Source organism: Trachemys scripta, chromosome 2 (assembly GCF_013100865.1).
Source record: "Trachemys scripta elegans isolate TJP31775 chromosome 2, CAS_Tse_1.0, whole genome shotgun sequence".
Lineage (NCBI taxonomy): Eukaryota > Metazoa > Chordata > Testudines > Emydidae > Trachemys > Trachemys scripta.
In genome coordinates this window covers 81,398,039-81,420,997 of record NC_048299.1, presented here as the reverse complement: position 1 = coordinate 81,420,997, position 22,959 = coordinate 81,398,039, and the positions used below count along the sequence as shown (strand labels likewise).

General features: G+C 45.5%; 1 protein-coding gene across 4 annotated transcripts in view; it reads right to left on the bottom strand.

The window, feature by feature from the left end:
• The window catches only part of FBXL2 (F-box and leucine rich repeat protein 2), a 143,330-nt gene that overhangs the window by 100,765 nt on the left and 19,606 nt on the right, over positions 1 to 22,959 (bottom strand). The window lies entirely within an intron of this gene.

Here is a 22,959-nt window from a genome sequence, read left to right as displayed (position 1 = left end):
CATCATGGATTGTTATCCAGATCTCTGAGACCTAGCTAGATAATGCTGCCATCCCAATTTTGGCCCACACAGGCCAGGTTGCATTGCATGATCTACCCCTCTTATAAAAATGAAGAGGAGTATGATTTTTTTCTGTTCTTGCTTGCAATGTGTACTGGGGAAAACAGCAGACGCAAGTTTATTTAAACATCCATTCCATTTCCTGTGGCTCTGGAGAAAGACACTATGGGTGTATACAACCTAAAATGTCACACGGAAGATTTCCAGTTCTGAGATGCTGTTGGAGTTATTATGAATTACTGTCCTTTCAGATATCAGACTGCACATTGATCACGATTCCAGTGGGCCAGCCCCTGCTTCCCAGGAAATGATGGACTCTAGATTTTATTCTCAAGGCTCAGAGCAACTCCTGCAGGGTTGACCATACACTCATCCTCATCTTTGATTATTTCTAACCATCAGATCATTGCTGTTGGGTGGCTATTTTCAGCTCCTTGCACTGAAACACTATAAACCTCAAATATCAGTGCCTTAGCTGGTTTATTGCTTCAGAAGCGTGGAGATTAAATTTACTTATGTCAGTGTCATCTTTTAGCCGTTAATGTGGTAAGTAGCCCATAACAGACAATCATGTACTAATTTGTACTACAGCAGCATTTAGAAGAACCAAACAAGACTGAGGCCCTATTAGGCTAGGTATCGTTCATACAGATAGTAAGAAACAATCCTTGCACCGAAGAACTTCATATAAATAGACAGACAGTCAAAGGGTGAGAGAAAGGAAGTATTATTCCTGTTTTACAGATGGGGAACTGAAGCACAGAGAAAACCTGTGGGTAGATCTGAGAACTGAACCCAGATCCCCTGATTTACAGTCTGGGACCTTAACTACACCACCACTTCATAATTCTATATGTGCAAAATTCTTCCAGAAGAACTGTAATACCAAAGGAGAATGAGGCTGAAAGAATGACACTTCTTGTTACGTAGGATAGCACTACCAATTTACATATACGTGCCACTGTTTTATTGTATGCAAACACTGACATTTATATACCCTTTACCTAATAATTCCCCACATGTCCATTAATATGGGCATACACTTGTTATGCAAATGCAGCATGGCATTTAAGTAAATAAGGCATCAGAATAGTAATAGATATTTAAAGCAGCTACAACACATGCTCAGTACTTCAGCAATTTTTAATTCTCCATCACTTTCTGTATCAAAAAGCCATGTCATTATTAAAGACATACTACAAATTTGGAGAACTAAGAAATTCCTCTATTAGATCTTAAAAATCTAAAACTGCATTCAAATTACATTTCTGGCAACGCTGCAAGGAAAAAATACTTATGAGATGGATTTTTTTTTTTTAATTTACAGCTGGACTGACAAATTGTATATCACATTTCAGCCCAATGTGATCTGATATCGCAAACACATTAATCTTCAGGAATCCTGGTTTATAATGGAAAAAATGTTCAACTTTTAGTATTGCACATAAGAAAGTTAATCTCCATGAGTTAACTACACACGAAGTATCCACTTATCTAGTACATCTGTTAATGAAAAGTAAGTCATACCTCAGTCATTCTGTTGCAAAGTTTTCTTTACATAATATGTACTAGGTATTCTTGTGTGCCTCAGTGCCTCAGTTGCAATTTGTCCCGATATTTCGCTCCGCCGGCAGCACTCGGCTTTTTTTTTTTTTTTGGCTCCAGCGGGGGTCCCTCCCCCATGTGTCTCGATATTTTCTTCCTGTAATCTGGTCACCCTAAATATGCTGCTCAAACAGTTTCACTTTTGTTTCTACTGCCTGTCCCTCCCTTCTCACATTTATCTTCAGACTTCTTCGCTTTGTCCAGATCTATTCCGCCCCCAACAATCTTCTATTCATTGAACTTTTTGAAACTTTGCACTTTTTAGAGAGAGGTAAGGGATTCACTCTGTGTACACAAATTTGCAGAGGGACAATAGATTTGAGATTTGTTATTTCTCTCCTGTATATATTATTTATTTATTTAAAAACATTTTTGTTGTTAACAAGCATGTTATCCCTGGAGACACAAATCCACAGTTTGAGAACTGCAAAACTAAGCATCTCTGATGGTATCTTCTAGACTGAGCAGTGAGTCCCATTGGGTAGATAGAAGCATTAACCTAAATAATCTATACAGAAGCCCCTGGAACCCCATAAAATTGGGTCCCTAATCCATGAACTATTGGAACTCATTTACAAAACTTTTCTTAAACATTACATGAATATATTGTCTCATACTATAGAATTAGAATTTATAATCCCTATTCCACAATGAGATATCTTTGAGCTGTAATGTATCTTAATTAAAACTGTCTTTAGATAAGTTTTTTCCTCCAAAAGCATTTTATCAAAAAATCCGATTTAAATTTAAAAAAATCTGATTTTTTTCATTTTTAATTTTTTAAATCATCGATTTTTATCCACCTTGCACTGCCACTGATCCTGACACCACAAACTACAAGAGTAATTTTGCACGTAGTTTTGGCTTTCTTTCAAAAACTGTATTTTAAAGAAAACTAGTGCTCTAAGTCAGTGGTTCCCAAACTGGGGTTCGCAAAATGTTACAGGGGGTTCCCTAATGGCGGACAGAGCTATCCCTAGGGACCTGGACTTCCAAGAACTAAGCAGATCAAAGCAAGCACATTTATTACACTGAGGAGATTTAAGCTTCAAAACTCCTTATAAGAAATGGAAAGGGAGGTGGATATTTTTTGCTGTTTTTAAAATTAAATAGGTAGCTAGTATTGTTTTTAAAATTATTACGAGGAACAAGTTTAAGCTTTGTTGTAAGGGTTGTTAAAGTTTGGGAACCACTGCTCTGAGTACTTGAGGCCTGTAGGCCAACATTTTCATACCTGGGTATAGTTTCCATTTTTAATATTTTAACCGATTATTTTTGACTTGGAACAGATGCAATCATGCATGTATACTGTATTTGTTTATTTCTGTAAGAAAATAGCTGCTTTGACTTAATTGATTTTATTAGGTTTGCCGGACATGTTTACAGAGGCATTATCCTTTTTTTTTTTTCGTGCTTTCACATCAGAAAGTTAAATTCTAGTTAAAGAATTTTACCTCACTTGTCCCATGACTACACCTGTAGTACATATTAGTTGGGGTAGGATTACTGGTCAATGGATGAGCAAGGGAGCGTAAATTGACTTTTGGATATCGGGAACTTGAGGTTTTAAAAAGTTTTTTTGCTTATAAAGTGAACAGATTTTATCTTGGTGTCCTTGAGATGCAAATGTGGAGTCCTGCATAATACCATTTTTGTAGATTTTTAAATATATTTTTCAGAGTAAAAGAGCACTTTAAGTGTCTATTTTCATTCAGCTACATATTCTTAATCCACAAAAACAATATTATATGATATGACGTTTGCAACTGAGGCACACGAGAATACCTAGTACATATTATGTAAAGAAAACTTTGCAACAGAATGACTGAGGTATGACTTACTTTTTGCACATATAGAATTATGAATTAATCATGATTTAAATCACTAGGCAGGAAGGCTCAATTTAATAATGGATTTCTACATAAAAGTGCATTCTTGTTGGTTGTTATAACCTTAATACATATTCTTCACAGGTAGAGGAACTTCATTAAAATATTCCCAAACTGGGTCTCTTTTATGGCCTACTGCCATTATAGGTTTTCCCTTCCGGTGAGAGAATGGTCTGGCAGATCTCAAATCAATGAAGGCTATACTCAAAAAGACCTCAAGACTTCTGGAATATGCTTAAGGTGACCAGACGTCCCAATATTTAGGTGTTTGTCCCAGTGGAGCAAAATATCGGGACAAATTGCATCCCGACCAAAGATAATGGAGACAAATAACTTGTCATTTTTAGTGGAATGGGTACCACAGCTCTAAGTTAAACATTATGGAGGACAGTATATAAGAGAGCCAGCAAGTGCATGTGTATTCATCATATGTCAAAGGAAGGTGCACAGGTAAAAATAAGGACCTGAACATCAGCCTATTGTTTTCACACACTGAAATTTACACAAGAAATGGAAGTTGGCTGCAGCTGAAAACCTCCAAGGCACTGTCTACTTCTACAACCAACACAAAAGACAAAAATATTAATTCCTGAATCATAGTTCTAGCAACCAAACAAAGCATCATGCACACTTTCTTATTCATTTATAAAAATCTCCCAAACCCTACAAACACATTCCCTGCCAGACTCATTAGTTTGGTCTTGGGCAAACAGTACTTATTTGGGGAAGGGGAGCCTGCCACTAAATTGCTGGTTAAACTCTTAACGAAGGGAATTCCAGCTTCAAAACAAGTTTGACAGGTCTAGTCTTACCCTTAGGCCATGTCTACACTACAAAGTTAAGTCAACTGCACGTAAGTCAACATCAAGCCTCCGATTTAAGCAAGTCGATCTTGCATATCCACACTACTCATTGTGTCCGCGAAGTGCATCCTCACTACCAGGGTTTGCATTGAAGCATGGAGCACTGCACTGTGGGTAGCTATCCCACAGTGCACATAGCCAAGTGGAATTTTGGGTTGGGCTTGCAATGCCTTATGGGACCAAAACATAGGCATAGGGGGTTATGAGAACAAGGCGTTAGCCTCCCATGATGCACTTACCTCCCTCCCTCCCTGAAATCAACGGCAAACAAACCAAGCTTTTCACACCTTTTTCTGTAAGCCTGGATTACCCACGCAGATGCCATAGCACAAAAAGCATGGACCCCGTTCAGGGTTGTACGCTGTTGTGAGCATTACAAACACCTCGCATCTTATCCTGCAATATTTACACAGCTGATACAGGAGCCGCCGCACGGAACAATGTGATGCCATGCAAGCAGCCCTGCTGGAAGACATAGAGCAGAGCAATTCGCAGTTGCTGGTGACAGTTGCGCATCACCTTGACATGGTTGAGTGCCATTTCTGGGCCCAGGAAACAAGCACTGACTGGTGGGAACGCATCATTATGCGGCTATGGGATGACAAGCAGTGGCTGCAGAACTTTCGAAAGCATAAGGCCACTTTCCAGAAACTATGTGAAGAGCTTTCCCCAGGCCTGAAGTGCAGCAATACTAAAATGAGAGCTGCTCTGACAGTGGAGAAGCGAGTGGTGATAGCTCTGTGGAACCTTGCAACACCAGACTGCTACCGCTCAGTGGGGCATCAATTTGGAGTGGGTAAATCTACCGTGGGATCTGTTTGATCCAACTTTTCAAGGCCATCAACAGACTTCTGTAAAGAGGGTAGTGACTCTGGGCAACATGCAGGACATAGTGGATGGTTTTGTCGCGATAGGGTTCCCTAACTGCGATGGGGCGATAGATGGAATGCATCCCTATCTTGGCACCAGACCACCTTGCCAAAGAATATATAAACCAAAAGGAGTATTTTTCAATGGTGTTGCAAGCACAGGTGGATCACAGGGGCATTTCACCAACACCAGTGTTGGATGGTTGGGAAAAGTGCACGATGCGTGCATTTTTAGGAACACAGGTCTGTTCAGAAAGCTGCAAGCAGGGACTTTCTTTTTCAGACTGCAAAATAACCATTAGTGATGTTGAAATGCCAATCATGATCCTCGGAAACCCAGCCTAACCCTTGCTCTGATGGTTTATGAAACTATATACAGGCAGCCTGGACAGCAGAAGAGACCGGTTTAACCATAGGTCAAGCAAGTGCAGAACAGTGGTGGAATGTGCCTTTGGACGTTTAAAAGGTCGCTGGCGTTGTTTGCTTTCTAGGCTAGACTTCAGTGAAAGCAATATCCCGATTGTTATTGCTGCCTGCTGTGTGCTCCATAATATCTATGAAGCAAAGGGAGAAAAGTTTCCGCCAGATTGGGGCGTTGAGGCAGATTGCCTGGCAGCCATTTTTGAGCAGCCAGACACCAGGGCAATAAGAGCACATTGAGGGGCCCTGCATCTCCGTGAGGCTTTGAAAAGCAGTTTCAGCAATGAGCCAGAGTAATATGATACTTATCTGTGTTGTTCCTTACCAAACTGTCCCCTCCATTGCATTTTCTCCTCTGTAAACTCCATCCCTGCCAACCACCGTGTGTACAATGAATAAACAGCCTTTTCTTCTCAATCCATTAGGTTTTTTTATGCACACAAACACACAGAGACAGCAAAGAAGAGTAAGATAACCTGGGGCAAAAGGGCTGATAACACTGAGGGAGGGGGAGGACAAGGAAAGCTTGCTTACAGATGCACTGCAATAACAAAGGTGTGGGAATGGGCGCCTTCTGGTCCTTGTACCCTCCCCTGGTATTGAGTGCAAGGGATACCAAACTTCCCCCCACCTCATAGAACCTTTGGGGGAGGAGGATGTAGAACTGGGCGATGATGGCAGCAGGTCCAGCATAGGCTGCAGAAGGACTCTAGCATCCAGCAGCTGCCTTTCTTGAACTTCAACCAGGCGCCTCAACATGTCTGATTGCTCCTTCATAATCCGCAGAATCTCTTCCTGCATGGCACACACTTGTTCCCTGCATGCTGTCCTGTCCATGTCCAGGTTATCAGACAGTGTAATCCTCCATGCTCCGAGCTCCATCTTGTCACTCTCGAAGGCGCACATTAACTCACTGAACACGTCCTCCCGAGTCTTCTTTTTCCGCCTTCTAATCTCGGAAAGTCTCTGTCCCGTAAATGGAGGATGCATCAACCAACAAGGTTTCAGCTGCAAGGAATGCAAAGCACAAGGGTAGCATTGACAGTGCATACATTGTTTCTGGTGCACAGTTAATTTTTTTAATAAAACCCCCCTCAGTACACTTCTCTGCAAGCCACAATGTAATCACAACCGCTCGCTATTGCAAGAGTCAGTTTGCTGCTCTAGCCATGATGAGTAAGGCCATGAGCGACAGGTCTTCTGCTGCTGCTTTTGTGAAGACATCCTTGGGCTCACAGGTTGGAACTTGAGAAAAGCCCCCTTTTCCCTGGATGGTGCTTGAGGACAGACACCCGTGTAAAGCCCCCCAAATTGTTTTTCACAAAAGCGGCACTGGGTTGGGGGTAGGGGGCGGGAGACAAACAGGAAGCCGCTACCATCACCCTTTTTTTTTTTATCTCAATGCTGCTTGCAATATATGGTGATCCCTTCCAACCACAACCACGGCATATTTGGGAAAGCGTGGTTTTATGACCCAGATTTCACCAAACAGGGGGCTGTTTACTTGTTGAATTGTTTGCCGTTTAAGTGCTAGCACTGAAGACTTCCCCCGTTTCCCCTAGGTAACTCTATGCGATATCACTCTCCTGATGGTAACAGAGGCGGCAGAGGAGCAGATGTTGCAAGCGTCTGGGTACGAACCTGGTCCTTATGCTGGAATAATGTATGCTGCAATGATGCCAGCAGAGTTAATACTGGAGTGGGACGGGAAAGTGTCCTACCACGGTGGACGAAATAAGACAGCCCTTCCCAGAAACCTTCTGCAAAAGATTGCAGAGTACCTTCATGAAAACTTCCTAGAGATCTCCATGGAGAATTCCCGGGCCATTCCTGTGCACATAAACAGTCTTTTTTGGAGAGCACCCTCTGCGTAGCTGGAGTGCCAACAATACCCACTACACCTACTTTTTAGTTCAGATTAAACATAAAAAATAATAGCATGTAACCCCTCCAGTTTGATTGGAAATGTGTACTCACCAGAGTGCCTTCCCCAGTATCACACTCTGCTGCCAACTTCTTCTGTGACGGGATGGGCACCAGGGTTAAAAACCGTTCTTGGATGTCGAGGAGAATCAATCCTCCACTTGCCTGCCTCACATTCTCCTCCTCCTCTTCCTTTTCAACAATGTCCTCATTGGGAGGTATCCACAGAGCATTTTGGGGTAGTGGTAAGGTCGCTGCCAAGAATCGCATGCAGCTCCTCATAAAAGCAGCATGTCTGCGGGCAGAACCAGAATGACTGTTTGCCTCCGTTGTCTTCTGGTACGCTTGCCAAACCTCCTTTATTTTCACGCAGCACTGCTGCATGTCCCTAGTGTAGCCCTTCTCCCCCATGCCCCGTGCAATCTTGGCATAGATGTCAGCATTTCTTCTGCTGTATCGGAGCTCTCCCTGCACAGACTCTTCTCCCCCCACAGCAATAAGATCCACTACCTCCTGTGTACTCCACGCTGGAGCATGTTTGCGGCCTTGAGTCTTCACGATTAGCTGTGCTGGCGAGCTCTCCGCACTGATCAAACAGGAAATGAAAATTCAAAAGTTCCTGGGTCTTTAACAAGGGAGTGGTATTTCCTGTGTACCTGACTGACGTTCAGTGGAGTTGAAAGTGCTCTCCAGAGCAGTCACAGTGGAGCACTGTGGGACACCTCCTGGAGGCCAATTCATTCGAATTACACAACACAGTGTTTACACTATCCCCATGTCGACCCATAGGTGTCGAATCAAGCGCTACACCTCTTGCAAAGGTGGCATACAGAAGTCGACTTTCAGGCCACTTAGGTTGGTGGAAAGGACTCAGTGTAGACACATACATTATTAGATTGATTTAACGAGGTTTATGTCGATCTAAGTATGTACTGTAGACCAGGCCCTAGACTTAGATTAGTTGCCTTGTAAACCATAAACATTTAGTCTGTCAGATTTACAAATATCTCCTTTTTAGGACCCTCTACTGTTATGACAATATTTGATATAGTTTTTATTTTTTTTATGGCGTCAGTATTATTGTTTAAATCAGATGTTCAGTTACTCTGGTGATGAATACGGTATAAATACCTAACAGTAACCACTATTATCTATTGCCACCAGAGCTCAAGATAGCTCTTTCTTCAGTTCTACTCAATATGCATACCACTCAAATTCTCAAATTAATTTAGAACATGTAAAACACCCACAATAAACAAGACCAGATGTGTCCCCCACCCCCAGACCCTCTGTTCCAATATAGTGGAAAGAAGGTTATTGTACTTATACTACCAGATTATCCAAATATATTGGGAGGAGGAGGCAATCAGAAACTACTGATAATCAGAATTTCAGATACGTTTAAACATTCTGTGGGGAGGGGGTGCGAGTGTCAGGAAAATGGGGCCCACACTGGCATCTGGAGTAGGTGGGGATGCGAGTCTTTGGATTGGGGGCACTCCATGGCTGGGCTCTGAGGGGCAGCGGCACAGGGTACATGAGTGTGTCTGGACTCCGGGGGACGGCAGCTAGGTTATGATGGGGACGGGGTGTGTGCCAGTGTCTGGCTGGGGGGGCCCCACGGCTGGGTTCTTGGGGGTATGAGGTGCATGCGAGTGTCTGGACTAAGGGGTACCTAGCAGCTGGGCTCTGAGGGGTGTCTGGCCCCCCTACTGCGCTCTCTATTCCTGGAGGAATTATTTTGTGTCTGTACTGTTACAGACATAGTTGCTGAGAGATATTTTGAAATAAATTACCAAAATAATTGAAACTGGTGTGATTATACAGTGTTATTTTGACAAATAAAATATGCAGAATTTTAAAATATTGTGTGCATAATTTTTGGGCGCAGAATTCCCCCAGTAGTATATGTATCCATCTTTGCAGACAAGAGCTGCTGCAGGTACACAACAAACTGTGGACAATGAGGGATAATTGAATCTTCATGACTGCTCAACAAATATGCTAAGAGAGTTAGTTGGGAGAAGACACTTACTTCCTCCTCTGGTCCCGGGGGAGGGAGGAGAGGAGGGTTGTCACAGTGGAAAGTTACTGAAACACCAAACAAAGGTGGCTAGGTGTTGGAAGGAAGTTTGGGCAGAAGGACGGGAAGGAAGAGCACGCACAGACAGACAAAGTGAGAGAAGGTGAGCTGGGGGAGAAGACTCCATGTTTCAACACACAACCCATGCTCTGCAGCAGAAAAACCTGAACAACCCAGAGGATCCAGCCTCCATCTCAAAGAATGCTCTGGAGTGGTGTGAAAACAGGCAGGGAAGTGTGTATAGGGTTTATTATTTTATATGGACTGTGTATATCTCGGTCTATTAAAGAGCAATAATGTGTTAGACTCTGGACAAAGAATGTGTGTGTGTTATATGCTTTACACTTACCACAGGCCTCCTGAGAATGTTAAAAGTTAACCCAGAACATTCACACCTTTGGGTGGAGTTCTGGGACAGGGTGTGTTTAGGTTACAAGGGAGTCAGGCTAGGCAGCGGGACCGTTGGTTCCAGCACTCAGGAGCAGGTGCAGAGAAGGAAGAACTACTAGATACAGCAGTCATCTTAACTTGCTCTAGATATCTAATATACTTTCACAGAGTTGTTTAAACAGCACCATAATTCATTTAAACTGCAAGAAGGGCTTATTTAGCACTTTAGCCTTGTACACATGGATATAAACTAAAGAGGCATGAAACAATCATACTGAAAGTTATATAAATTTTTCAACATTACTGTGTTAACTTTTCAGGAGAGAGCTGTGAGTAATTAGGTAACTAATTCAAAAGCAGTCTAGGTCAGTAATAACCAATATTTAGTACCATTTGACTGTTGGGTGGCAAGAGGGGAGGACTCCTGCCTCATACTGAGAAAGCAGGACAATCAGTGAGTTATCTTAAGTGCCTATACACAAATACAAGAAGCCTAGGAAACTAGCAGGGAGAACTGGAAGTCCTGGCACAGTCGTGGAATTATGATTTGATTGGAATTTTAGAGATTTAGTGGGATAACTCACATGACTGGAGTACTGTCATGGATGGATATAAACTGTTCAGGAAGGACAGGCAGGGTAGAAAAGGTGGGAGAGTTGCACTGTATGTAAGAGAGCAGTATGACCGCTCAGAGCTCCAGTATGAAACTGCAGAAAAACCTGAGAGTCTCTGGATTAAGGTTAGAAGTGTGAACAAGGATGATGTCGTGGTAGGAGTCTGCTATAGACCACCAGACCAGGGGGATGATGTGGACAAGGCTTTCTTCAGGCAACTAACAGAAGTTACTAGATCACAGGCCCTGGTTGTCATGGGGGACTTCAATCACCCCGATACCTGCTGGGAGAGCAATACTGCAGTGCACAGACAATCCAGGAAGTTTTTGGAAAGTGTAGGGGGCAATTTCCTGATGCAAGTGCTGGAGGAACCAACTAGGGGCAGAGCTCTTCTTGACCTGCTGCTCACAAACCGGGAAGAATACAAAAGTGGATGGGAACCTGGGAGGCAGTGACCATGAGATGGTCGCGTTCAGGATCCTGACACAAGGAAGAAAGGAGAGCAGCAGAATACGGATACTGGACTTCAGAAAAGCAGACTTTGACTCCCTCAAGGAACTGATGCGCAGGATCCCCTGGGAGAATAACATGAAGGGGAAAGGAGTCCAGGAGAGCTGGCTGTATTTTTAAGAATCCTTATTGAGGTTGCAGGAACAAACCAACCCGATGTGTAGAAAGAATAGTAAATATGGCAGGAACCAGATTGGCTTAACAGTGAAATCCAGAAGCTTACAAGAAGTGGAAGCTAGGACAAATGACCAGGAAGGAGTATAAAAATATTGCTGAGGCATGCAGGAGTGAAATCAGGAAAGCCAAATCACACTTGGAGTTGCAGCTAGCAAGAGATATTAAGAGCAACAAGAAGGGTTTCTGCAGGTATGTTAGCAACAAGAAGGAGGTCAGGAAAAGTGTGGGCCCCTTACTGAATGGGGGAGGCAAACTAGTGACAGAGGATGTGGAAAAAGCTAATGTACTCAATGCTTTTTTTGCCTCTGTCTTCACGAACAAGGTCAGCTCCCAGACTATTGCACTGGGCAGAACAGTATGGGGAGGATATAACCAGCCCTCTCTGGAGAAAGAAGTGGTTCAGGACTATTTAGAAAAACTGGACGAGCACAAGTCCATGGGGACGGATGCACTGCATCCAAGAGCGCTAAAGGAGTTGGTGGATGTGATTGCAGAGCTATTGGCCATTATGTTTGAAAACTCATGGAGATGGGAGGAGGTCCTGGATGACTGGAAAAAGGCTAATGTAGTGCCCATCTTTAAAAAAGGGGAAAAGGAGGATCTGGGGAACAGGCCAGTCAGCCTCATCTCAGTCCCTGGAAAAATCATGGAGCAGGTCCACAAGGAATCAATTTTGAAGCACTTTGAGGAGAGGAAAGCGATCAGGAACAGTCAGCATGGATTCACCAAGGGCAAGTCATGCCTGACTAACTTAATTGCCTTCTATGATGAGATGACTGGCTCTGTGGATGAGGGGAAAGCAGTGGATGTGTTATCCCTTGACTTTTGATACGGTCTCCCACAGTATTCTTGACAGCAAGTTAAAGAAGTATGGGCTGGATGAATGGACTATCAGGTGGATAGAAAGCTGGCTAGATCATTGGGCTCAACAGGTAATGACCAATGGCTCCATGTCTATGCAGCCGGTATGAAGCGGAGTGCCCCAAGGGTCGGTCCTGGGGCTGGTTTTGTTCAATATCTTTATTAATGATCTGGAGGATGGCGTGGATTGTACCCTCAGCAAGTTTTCAGATGATACTAAACTGGGAGGAGTGGTAGATACGTTGGAGGGCAGGGATAGGATATAGAGGGACTAGACAAATTAGAGGATTGGGCCAAAAGAAATCTGATGAGGTTCAACAATGACAAGTGCAGAGTCCTGCACTTAGGATGGAAGAATCCCATGCACTGCTACAGAGTAGGGACTGAGTGGCTAGGCAGCAGTTCTGCAGAAAAGGACGTAGGGGTTACAGTGGACAAGAAGCTGGATATGAGTCAACAGTGTGTCCTTGTTGCCAAAAAGGCTAACAGCATTTTGGGCTGTATAAGTAGGAGCATTGCCAGCAGATCGAGGGACATGATCTTTCCCCTCTATTTGACATTGGGCCTCATCTGGAGTACTGTGTCCAGTTTGGGGCCCCACACTACAAGAAGGATGTGGAAAAATTGGGAAGAGTCCAGCAACGGGCAACAAAAATGATTAGGGGGCTGGAGCACATGACTTATGAGGAGAGGCTGAGGGAACTGGGATTATTTAGTCTGCAGAAGAGAAGAATGAGGGGGGATTTGATAGCTGCTTTCAACTGCCTGAAAGGTGGTTCCAAAGAAGATGGATCTAGGCTGTTCTCAGTGGTAGCAGATGACAGAACAAGGAGTAATGGTCTCAAGTTGCAGTGGGGGAGGTTTAGGTGGGATATTAGGAAAAACTTTTTCACTAGGAGGGTGGTGAAGCACTGGAAGGGGTTACCTAGGGACGTGGTGGAATCTCATTGTTTAGGGGTTTTTAAGGTCAGGCTTGACAAAGCCCTGGCTGGACGATTTAGTTGGGGATTGGTCCTGCTTTAAGCATGGGGTTGGACTAGATGACCTCCTGAGGTCCCTTCCAACCCTGATATTCTATGATTCTATGTGTTTTAGTTGTGGAGGCTTAGTCCTGTTCCTCGTACTACAGAATCCACATCAGTACTGCTTTACCAATATTTAAACAAGGGGCTTTGATAAAAATTTCCTGTAACCTATAAATGTACTCTCTCTCATAACCAAGGAGGGAGGCAAAATAACTGGCCAAATGTTTAATATAGGATGTAGCATACTGGATCAGACAAGTGGTCTATCTCGTCCAGTATCCTGTCTCCAGGGACCAGCACAACTCTGCAGTAGGCATATGTGAAATAATCTGTCCCCACACAAAGTTTTCAACCTGATGGCTAATAATTAGGGATTTGTTTAAGCCCTGAAGCACAAGTTATTGTCATTATTTATAATTATCATAGTTTCTAGGTTACGTGCATCTTTGACAAACACATCCCAGGTCTTCCTTGAGGACACCCATTTAAGGTTTTGGGCTTCCCAGCCATCACCTCTCTGGGGGCAGAGACCCATTTCTTTCCCCCTTCGGACCTTGGGTTTAGGCTTGCAATCCTTCTGCACTTCAATATGAGTTTGAAGCTGACCTGGTATCAGCACCTGTGGTTCTCTCTTTCTCCAAAGGCTAGCATAGTGTACACCAATTACCAACCAGTCTTCAAAGCATATTACATTTATTCTTAGGACAAAAGCATGACAAAGAAAACATATCTAAAAACCTACATGAATGCTGAAAGATTACCAGAGGTCATCTCCAACCCCAATGTAGGCCTCTGGTAGATATTAGTCTTTCAAACCCCAAAACTGGATTTGCCCCCTTGATTACAAGTTCATATCAGTGTTTAGATCAGGAACCAGACACCAACTAGACAGTTCAGCTATTTCTTTATACAGTTCAGGCTGTTGATGTCCAGTCTCTAGGAACAGGTAATCACTAGTCAATGGCCCTATTCTCAGGATGGAGCTTCAAGAAGCTGGGTTTTTGCATAACTGCGGTTGTTTAATTTGCATAAACTATTTCCTAGGGATTTCCCAGGAACCCCATTTAACACTTATTACTCCAGAAGTCCATGCTTCCCTGGCACATTTAAATATAGTAGTTGAACTTACACTCTCAGTTCTCACATCTGTCACAATGTGAATTTTGGATATTTTTAATATCTATATAAATATCCAATTGTTTTTTGAATGGTGTTAGGTTCTTGGTTTCAGTGACTTCCTCTGGCATTGAGAGCCACAGCTTACTTACATGTTTATGGGAAAGTATTTCGTATTATCTGTTTTGAATTTCCCACTTTTTAATTTAATCCAATGTCCCCTTGTTCTTGCATTACTCTTCTACTCTTGTATTGCTCTTGTGTTTAAGAATACTTGCTGAAGTGTTTACACATTATTCCTGAAAAACAACAAGTACAAATTTCAATTTAAGTAATCTGCTGTGTGCTGGCGGGGATTAAAGGGACATTTCTACCTGGAAAGTTTGTTTACGTTTTGTTTTGCTTTAAACAAATGACCCGTAAGATTATGACTGAAAAAATAGACTTAAAAAAATTGTTTTTGTTTACACAAAGTGCTGTTAAGTTTTGTTGATGGCCAGTTGTACTCATCTCATGTAACCAGCATGCCTACATACATTTCTAATGCACTGCTCTGGGGATGAGGCAGTTCACATGCAATTCAACTTGACAGTCCCTATAAGGCCAAGGCAGCCGTAGGGAGAAGGCAGAATCCCTCCTACAGGAGATTTTTTGAAAAATAGCTTATTACATTTTAGAGGCAAAGAGCATATAGTCTTCAAAAATATTTTTTCTGAGCCCCAGAAATAAAAGTGTCATTCATTACAGGGATGATTCTGCAATATCCAGAGAATGACTGAACCCCAGAAGCAGGCAAGTCATCCCAACTGTCCCTAAGGTTTTAGGAGAAGCTTCTCGGACCATACTCCAAAACATCACTGATCCACTTAACAAACTTACCACTGTAACTCACATTCTTGTTGATACTGAGAGCAAGGAATGAACTGACACAGAGTCCTATTACTCTTATTCAATGAAATAGTTACGATTTTCTGAATATGATTGAATTCATGTATCATTTTTGTATCTGAAGTTATGAATATTGACTATATACCTGTCACAGTGTTTGGGAGAGACAAGGCCCTGCACCCCCGGCTTCCTGCGATTCACCGTGACTCTCAGTAAAACAGGTTTATTAGACGACAGGAACACAGTCCAAACCAGAGCTTGTAGGCATAAACAGGACCCCTTAGTCAGGTCCTTCTGGGGGGTAGGGAGCTTAGACCCCAATCTTGCATCACATCTCTCACCCCTTCGAGATTGAATTGAGCGGGGCACTCTGACCAGTGACTTGGGGAAATTCAGGGCCCCCTCTCTGGGACAACACATCCACTATCATGTTGGCACTTTCCTTCACATGGACCACGTCCATATCATAATCTTGCAGGAACAGGCTCCACTTCAGGAGCTTGGTGTTGGCTCCTTTCATCTGGTGTAGACAGGTCAGGGGAGAGTGGTCGGCGTACACGGTGAAGTGTTGCCCAAATAGATATGGTTCTAGTTTCTTAAGGGCCCACACCATGGCCAGGCATTCCTTCTCGATGGCCGCGTACTTTTGCTCCCGGGGTAGCAACTTCTTGCTCAGATACACGAGTGTATCCCCTTTTTCATCATCTTACATTAATACCGCCCCTAGTCCTGTGTCTGAGGCGTCGGTGAACACCATAAAGGGCTTGTCAAAGTCTGGGTTTGCCAGAAATGGGCCACTGACCAGAGCCTCCTTCAGCGCCCGGAGAGCCTTCTGGCACTCCTCGGTCCAGACCACCTTGTCTGGTCTCCCCTTCTTGCACAGCTCAATGATGAGGGCGGCTATGGAGCTAAAGTGGGGCACAAATCTTTGATAGTACCCCGCCATCCCAATAAAGGCTTGGGCCTGCTCTTTGGTTTGGGGAGCAAGCCAGTCTCGGATCACCTCCACTTTGGCTGGTTCTGGCTTCCGCTCCCTACCCGATGGCCCAGATAAGATACTTCAGCCATCCCAATCTTGCACTTCTCAGCTTTTACGGTCAGCCCCGCCTCCTGCAGTTGGTCCAGCACTTGTCTAACCTGGGACACATGGTCCTCCCAGGTCTCACTAAAGACACAGATGTCATCAATATACGCCACGGCAAAACTCTCCATCCCCGTCAGGAGCTGATCCACCAGGCGCTGGAAGGTAGCTGGCGCCCCTTTGAGGCCGAAAAGCAGGATCAGGAACTCATAGAGCCCCAAAGGGGTGATAAAGGCCAATTTCAGCCTGGCATCTGCATCCAGCAGCACTTGCCAGTAGCCCTTTGTAAGAGCCATGGTGGTAAGGAACCGAGCTCCTCCCAGATTGTCTAGGAGCTCGTCAGGCCCAGGCATGGGGTAGGCATCAGATACAGTGATGGCATTGAGCTTCCGATAGTCCACACAGAACCAGATCAACCAGTCCTTTTGGGAACCAGCATCACTGGCGAGGCCCAAGGACTGGAAGATGGCTGGATCACCCCCAAAGCCAGCATGTCACTGACTTCTCTTTCCAGGTCCTGAGCAGTTTTCCCTGTGACTCGGAAGGGGGAGCATCTTCTAGGCAGATGCAATCCTGTCTCCACCCGGTGGACAGTCAGATTAGTGCGTCCAGGCTGGTTGGAAAACAGCTGTCGGTACAGATGCAGCACCCCTCTGATCTCAACTTGCTGGGCAGGGGTCAGCCAATCAGAGAGGGGAATTGTTTCCTGAGAGGAGCCAGCTCTTGTCCCAGGGAATAGATCTACGAAAGGGTCATCTCCCTGCTCTTCCCAATGTCCACACACAGCCAGCACCACATTTCCCGTCATAATATGGCTTCATCATATTGACATGGTACACCGGTAGTGGTGTGCCCGGTTAGATAGCTCCAGCACATAGTTTTTCTCATTTAGCTACTTGACAACCTTGAAAGGACCTTTCCAGGCCTGTAGTTTGTTTTTCCTCACGGGGATGAGAACCATCACTTGATCCCCGGTGGTGTAGGCGTGGGCCCACGCCGTGCAGTCATACCAGACCTTCTGCTTCCTCTGGGCTCTGGCCAGATTCTCCCTGGCCAGGCCCATGAGCTCAGCAAGTCTTTCTTGGAAGGTCAGGACATACTCCACCACTGATTCTCCATCGGGAGTGGCCTTTCCCTCCCATTTGTCTCTCATCAGGTCTAGGGGCCCACCTTACCCTCTTGCCATATAATAGTTCGAAAGGTGAAAACCCGGTAGACTCCTAGGGCACTTCCCTGTACGTGAACAGTAGGTGAGGTAAGTACTTGTTCCAATCCTGCGAGTGCTGGTTCATAAAGGTTTTCAGCATCATCTTTAACGTTCCGTTGAACCTCTCCACCAGCCCATTGGACTGGGGGTGGTATGCTGAGATCCAGCTGTGTCGGATCTCACATTTCTCCCAAAAGCACCGGAGCAGGGCCGACATGAAGTTGGATCCTTGGTCTGTCGAGTCTTCCTTGGGAAACCCCACTCAGCTGAAAATGGTTAGCAGCGCATCTGCCACGGTGTCTGCTTCAATGGAAGATAAGGGCACTGCCTCGGGGTAGCAGGTGGCGAAATCTACCACCACCAGAATGTATTTCTTCCCCGACCGGGTCGCCCTGCTGCGAGGTCCCACTATGTACATGGCCACCTTCTGGAAAGGCTCCTCTATGATGGGCAAAGGTATCAAAGCCGCTTTCCCCTTGTCCCGGGCCTTCCTCATCCACTGACAGGGGTCACAGGATCGGCAATACTGTTGGACAGTAGTAAAGACCCCAGGCCAGTAAAAGTTCTGTAACAGCCTCTGCCTGGTGCACCAGATCCCCTGTGAGAGGGAGGTCATGGGCCAGGTACAGTAGCTTTGTTATACCAGTAAAAACTAGCAGGATCTTATTAAAGGGGACAAGATAAAGATGCCACATTTATTATGATAATTTGATTTATGACCAATAACTAATATCTTAATCCTTATACACACACACATTATACCTAATACCTATACACACACACACACACACACACACACACACACACATCCATCAGATGCTGCATAGTTACCAGTCCTACTTAAGTCTGTAACTTGGGTTTGTAGCTTGTGGCGGCTAACTGGCCAGGAAAGCCGGGCACAAGGACAAGCTGGGTCTCTGTTGGGCATGCACCAATGCCCTTCCATGTTGACAGCAGAATGTTGCCCTCCTCCAAAGTTTTCCATCTCACCCATTCTTTTTGTAGGTTTTAGTTTGAATCCAGAGTCTATAGGTCTTGCTGTGTCACGCTGCCTCCAGGTTTGGTGATTGATCACCCGTCAATTGCAGACATGACTTTCAGACTCGGACCGGGCTTTGATCTTCCTTTTATTGTACCTTTTCTTTTTAGGGTGGATTCTTCTTACTTTGTTAGGGCTCTTGTCTGCATCTTCAGCCGTTGGTGTTTGAACTCTATTTAATCAGGACAGGCTGGGGCTGGAGGTTGATTCCATCATCCATACATACCTCATTCACACATCTAAACTAAACTAATAAGATTACAGCAGGGTTTGCGAAAATGAAGGTTGCAGCAAGCTCTTACAAAATGGAGTAAGCGTTTTAAAATGGGGTTTGAATTACAATTTGGCAAACAGTGAACAGAAGTTACAATATAGACAAGTATAATGAATGGCAAACAGTGAACAAAAGTTACACTGTAGGCAAGTGTAATAAATGGTGAACAGAAGTTACAATACTGAAACAGTGCAAGTCTCAGTGATTTAAGCGGGAATTGGATTAATAGTAAAACTTACAAAGGCAGCTGACTGAACAGCTATGGCTCTTAACAAGCATCTTAATTGTTAATTAGCCAGTTATTGGGGTAACCGGTTATATGAATGAATATTGTTTCATTCATAAAACTTTACTTATGAAGTTACATTAATAAAGTGAACAATTAAAAACAATTTTATTTATTAGTTCTACAGCTTGCGGTGATACTTCTGGGGGACCACCATCTGCCTCCTGCTCCCCATTTCCCTTGGGGGAGACCATTCTTGGTACAGGAACCTCTTCTCCCACAGGAACCTCTCCAGGCAACCTCTCCCCATGGTCTGTGCCACCCTGAGGTCGGCCAGGTCCCTTAGCTTCCGCAAGGAGGGATCTTTCTGCAACTCGGCCTGGAACTCAGTGGCAGGGGAAGGGATAGGGACCTGCTCCCTCTCACTGGCTGGGTCTGAGGCTGCAGCTCCTCTGAGCCGTGTCCCTGGGCGCTCCCTCCCCTCCGGGGTGGGGTCCTGTGCCTCAGGTAAGGTACCCTTCCCAAGGCCAGGGCATAGTGCCCCTCACCAGCTCTGGCTGGGTCACAACCAGGACCGCCCTGGGGGTTGCTTGTCCAGTCCTCTAGCTCCCCCCCCATCAACATCTCAGTGGGCAAATGGTGGTACACCCCCATGTCCTTAGGGCCCTCCTTGGCCCCCCCATTTCAGATGGACCTCACCACGGGCACTTTGAATGCGGTCCTGCCCACCCCCATCAGGGTCAGGTAAGTGTTGGGCACCACCCGATCTGGGGCCACCACCTCGGGCCGGGCCAGCGTCACCTCCGTGCCCATATCCCAGTATCCACTGACCTTCCTCCCCATCACCTCCAGGGAAACAGCAGAGGCTAACAGCGGGAGTTTGCCTGGGAGCTGTCCGAGAGGAGGTACGCTAAGTGCTGCATTAGGGGGGCTGTGTTGGTGAGTATCTGAGTGTCTGCTGCTGGGACAGTTGGTCAGTTTGACCGTGTGCTTGATTGCTTGCTTGTTTGTTTGAAAAGTGTGAATTGGGAGTGCTTTGTTCCAGCTGGGCCTTGAGTGGGCCTGACTGGTATATAAGGGCAGTCAGCAGCGAACCAGCTGAGCGGCGAACAGCAGAGGCTAACAGCGGGAGTTTGCCTAGGGAGAGCGCACTGAGGCTTTCATCTGCAGGTTTCTCCGCGTAGTTCCTGCAACAGTTTAGGAAGCTCCTAAGAGGACGGTGATATGGAAGGTGAGCGATCAGCTGTTGTAACCTGCACAGGTTGTGCCATGTTTGTCTTTCTTCCGCAGGACAGAAGTGACTTTGTCTGTACAAAGTGCAAGCTGGTCTCCATACTGGAGGAGAAGGTTCGAGGGCTGGAGAAACAAGTATCGACTCTGCGTTGCATAAGGGAAAATGAAGATTTCCTGGACAGACGTCAGGAGATGCTTCTACGGCCACAATGTTCTGAAGATTCAGAGCAGGCGGAGCAGGGACAGAAGGATTGTGAGGAGGTTTGGCAGCATGTGACCTCCAGAAGAAGAAAGAGGAGCGTCCATGCACCAGCAATGGAGATACAGGTGAGGAATCGTTTCCATGTTCTCTCTACAGGTGCTAATGCGGAGAGTGGACTAGATGGCCCATCTGAGGGAAGGGAGCAGAAGGAGACTCCACCGATTGGAAGGCAAAAGATGCACTGTCCTAGGGATGGGGGTTCCACGACCACCACTCCCAAGAGGAGGAGGAGGGTGGTGGTGGTCGGGGACTCCCTCCTCAGGGGGACTGAGTCATCTATCTGCCGCCCTGACCGGGAAAACCGAGAGGTCTGCTGCTTGCCAGGAGCTAGGATACACGATGTGACGGAGAGACTGCCGAGACTCATCAAGCCCTCGGATCGCTACCCCTTCCTGCTTCTCCACGTGGGCACCAATGATACTGCCAAGAATGACCTTGAGCGGATCACTGCAGACTACGTGGCTCTGGGAAGAAGGATAAAGGAGTTTGAGGCGCAAGTGGTGTTCTCGTCCATCCTCCCTGTGCAAGGAAAAGGCCGGGGTAGAGACCGTCGAATCGTGGAAGTCAACGAATGGCTACGCAGGTGGTGTCGGAGAGAAGGCTTTGGATTCTTCGACCATGGGATGGTGTTCCAAGAAGAAGGAGTGCTAGGCAGAGATGGGCTCCACCTAACGAAGAGAGGGAAGAGCATCTTCGCCAGCAGGCTGGCTAACCTAGTGAGGAGGGCTTTAAACTAGGTTCACCGGGGGAAGGAGACCAAAGCCCTGAGGTAAGTGGGGAAATGGGATCCTGGGAGGAAGCACAAGCAGGAGAGCGCAAGAGGGGAGGACTCCTGTCTCATGCTGAGAAAGAGGGACGATCATTGAGTTATCTTAAGTGCCTATACACAAATGCAAGAAGCCTGGGAAACAAGCAGGGAGAACTGGAAGTCCTGGCACAGTCAGGGAACTATGATGTGATTGGAATAACAGAGACTTGGTGGGACAACTCACATGACTGGAGTACTGTCATGGATGGATATAAACTGTTCAGGAAGGACAGGCAGGGCAGAAAAGGTGGGGGAGTTGCGTTGTATGTAAGAGAGGAGTATGACTGCTCAGAGCTCCGGTATGAAACTGCAGAAAAACCTGAGAGTCTCTGGATAAAGTTGAGAAGTGGGAGCAACAAGGGTGATGTTGTGGTTGGAGTCTGCTATAGACCACCAGACCAGGGGGATGAGGTGGACGAGGCTTTCTTCTGGCAACTAGCAGAAATTGCTAGATCACAGGCCCTGGTTCTCATGGGAGACTTTAATCACCCTGATATCTGCTGGGAGAGCAATACAGCGGTGCACAGGCAATCCAGGAAATTTTTGGAAAGTGTAGGGGACAATTTCCTGGTGCAAGTGCTGGAGGAACCAACTAGGGGAAGCAAAAGTGGATGGGAACCTGGGAGGCAGTGACCATGAGATGGTCGAGTTCAGGATCCTGACACAAGGAAGAAAGGAGAGCAGCAGAATACGGACCCTGGACTTCAGAAAAGCAGACTTTGACTCCCTCAGGGAACAGATGGGCAGGATCCCCTGGGAGAATAACATGAAGGGCAAAGGGGTCCAGGAGAGCTGGCTGTATTTTAAAGAATCCTTATTGAGGTTGCAGGAACAAACCATCCCGATGTGTAGAAAGAATAGTAAATATGGCAGGCGACCAGCTTGGCTAAACAGTGAAATCCTTGCTGATCTTAAATGCAAAAAAGAGGCTTATAAGAAGTGGAAGATTGGACAAATGACCAGGGAGGAGTATAAAAATATTGCTCAGGCGTGCAGGAGTGAAATCAGGAAGGCCAAATCACACTTGGAGTTGCAGTTAGCAAGAGATGTTAAGAGTAACAAGAAGGGTTTCTTCAGGTATGTTAGCAACAAGAAGAAAATCAAGGAAAGTGTGGGCCCCTTACTGAATGAGGGAGGCAACCTAGTGACAGAGGATGTGGAAAAAGCTAATGTACTCAATGATTTTTTTGCCTCTGTCTTCACGCACAAGGTCAGCTCCCAGATTGCTGCACTGGGCAGTACAGCATGGGGAGAAGGTGACCAACCCTCTGTGGAGAAAGAAGTGGTTCAGGACTATTTAGAAAAACTGGACGTGCACAAGTCCATGGGGCCGGATGCGCTGCATCCGAGGGTGCTAAAAGAGTTGGCGGGTGAGATTGCAGAGCCATTAGCCATTATTTTTGAAAACTCATGGCGATCGGGGGAGGTCCCAGATGACTAGAAAAAGGCTAATGTAGTGCCCATCTTTAAAAAAGGGAAGAAGGAGGATCCGGGGAACTACAGGCCAGTCAGCCTCACCTCAGTCCCTGGAAAAAT